Genomic DNA, 2,189 nt, shown 5'->3' on the forward strand with positions numbered 1-2,189 from the left:
GCCCTTGCCGGTACCTCTGCCTTCGCTGACAGCCTTTTGGACTTTGACCTTTGCCTGCCCCTCGTCTGATTTTTGCCTGATCCTTGCCTACTCAGATTTACTCCAATAAATCTTTTGAACCGTTTTCCCTTTGTGTCTGCATTTGTGTCCATTCCTCGTGTGCTAGACAGATTTGAAAAGATGGAAGGTGATAAAACAAATATCATTGTGAGAAAGTGAGCAACCCCTCCCCTTCTCACCATCACCTGACTTTTTTTTTTAATGTGTGTGGCATAGTGGAAGATTGGGCGTGGTCCACGGGGGAGCAGCACACAGGTGTGCCTGGTTCTACTGATTGTGGCACACCTGTGTCCAATCAACCTCTCCACCCTGCCTGGGTTTATAAACAGCAGCTGCATACCAGAAGAGGGTTCTGCTGAATGGAGGAAGCTTGTGGAGAGGCTATGCCCAACGTGCCATTTTTTAGAACTGATTTTGCCTTTGCCTGTATGTGTTTGTGCTTTTTTTTTTTTTGCACACAATAAAAAGCCTTATTTTTTGGCATTCCACGCTCTGCGGGGTCTTTCCTTTACACCTCATCACCCAGGTCCAGTTTTGCCTTGTCCCCTTGAACGTGGGGAGGCCGCTCTGTTGCCTCACATTTGGTGTCAGGAGTGGGATCTTTGGCGCCACCTGGAAAACTGGAGAGAAGAGGTGGGAAGCGAGGCCGTGGGTTTGGAGGACTCTGGGGAGACCCGGTGACCAGGAGGAGTCTGGGAGACCCGGTGACCAGGAGGAGTCTGGGAGACCCGGTGACCAGGATGCGGCTTGTAACCGGCAGGAAGCGTCCTCGGCAACCGGGAGGAAGCGTCCTCGGCAACCGGGAGGAAGCGGCCGGCAACCGGAGGAAGTGGCTGATTTCCTGTCTCGCAACGGGGTTGGCGAGACTCCAGAGGGGGAGGGAAGTGTGAGAAAGTGAGCAACCCCTCCCCTTCTCACCATCACCGGACTTTTTTTTAATGTGTGTGTCAGAGTGGAGGATTGGGCGTGGTCTGCGGGGGAGCAGCACACAGGTGTGCCTGGTTCTACTGATTGTGGCAAACCTGTGTCCAATCAACCTCTCCACCCTGCCTGGGTTTATAAACAGCAGCTGCATACCAGAAGAGGGGTCTGCTGAATGGAGGAAGCTTGTGGAGAGGCTATCCTCAATGTGCCATTTTTTCGAACTGATTTTGCCTTTGCCTGTATGTCTTTGTGCTTTTTTTTTTTTTGCACAATAAAAAGCCATATTTTTTTGGCATTCTACGCTCTGCGAGGTTTTTTTTACACCTCATCACCCAGGTCGTTTTGCCTTGTCCTCTTGTACGTGGGGAGGCCGCTCTGGTTCCTCACAATCATGGATAAAAGATTCTGCCTTTCTGGACATTAGAACTGACGGTGCCAAAAGCAGTCAAATAGAAAAGGTTGTTTTTTTTAAAAGCTTTTGCTGCAGATATTCTTAATTTATGTTTCTCATCAAGAATTATGAAGGTGGAAAACACCAGATCAATTCTGATTGTTTAATTACTGTACAGCACTTGCTTCGACATGCTAGATATCACTTTCTGAGCCAAGTCCAGATTGTTGAAGCTCCGTTCTTGCAGGACAGATGCCCTGAGCTGATGAATGTGCAACGTCCTGCTTGTCCGTATATATACATACAGTATATATATATATATATATATATTTTTTTTGTTTCATAATGTTAAGATCTTATTATCTGACCTGAGAATCTGCTTATGTGGCCAGTTTTTGGAGTAAATGCAAAATGTGTGTGTGTTTCCCCTCCCCCTTTTTGTAAGTTTGGTAAGTCTGTGAAATAATGGAAAAGAGAAGATATGAAAGGATAAGTGGATAGGAGCACATAAAAAGAAAAAATAGAACAAAACAGTCAAACAAATACATAACGTAGAGAGAAAGAATGTAAACATTTTAACAAAAAAAAAAGACAGAAAAAAAAGAAAGATGAAGCTTGAACACAAGAGGGTTAAGCGGATACATATATTTTGCAAAAAGATTTTTGTTAACAAAACATGATTTGCTTTTGACAACCAGTTGTATTTTAGTCTTATATATGTATACATCAATATTTTGTAATGACTCCTGTGGTGTTGTGTTCTGGCCTACCACAGGAATGTGTGTGCGTGTGTGCGTGTGTGTGTGTGTGTGTG

Source organism: Cololabis saira, chromosome 5 (genome assembly GCF_033807715.1).
Source record: "Cololabis saira isolate AMF1-May2022 chromosome 5, fColSai1.1, whole genome shotgun sequence".
NCBI classification, from domain to species: Eukaryota; Metazoa; Chordata; class Actinopteri; order Beloniformes; family Belonidae; genus Cololabis; species Cololabis saira.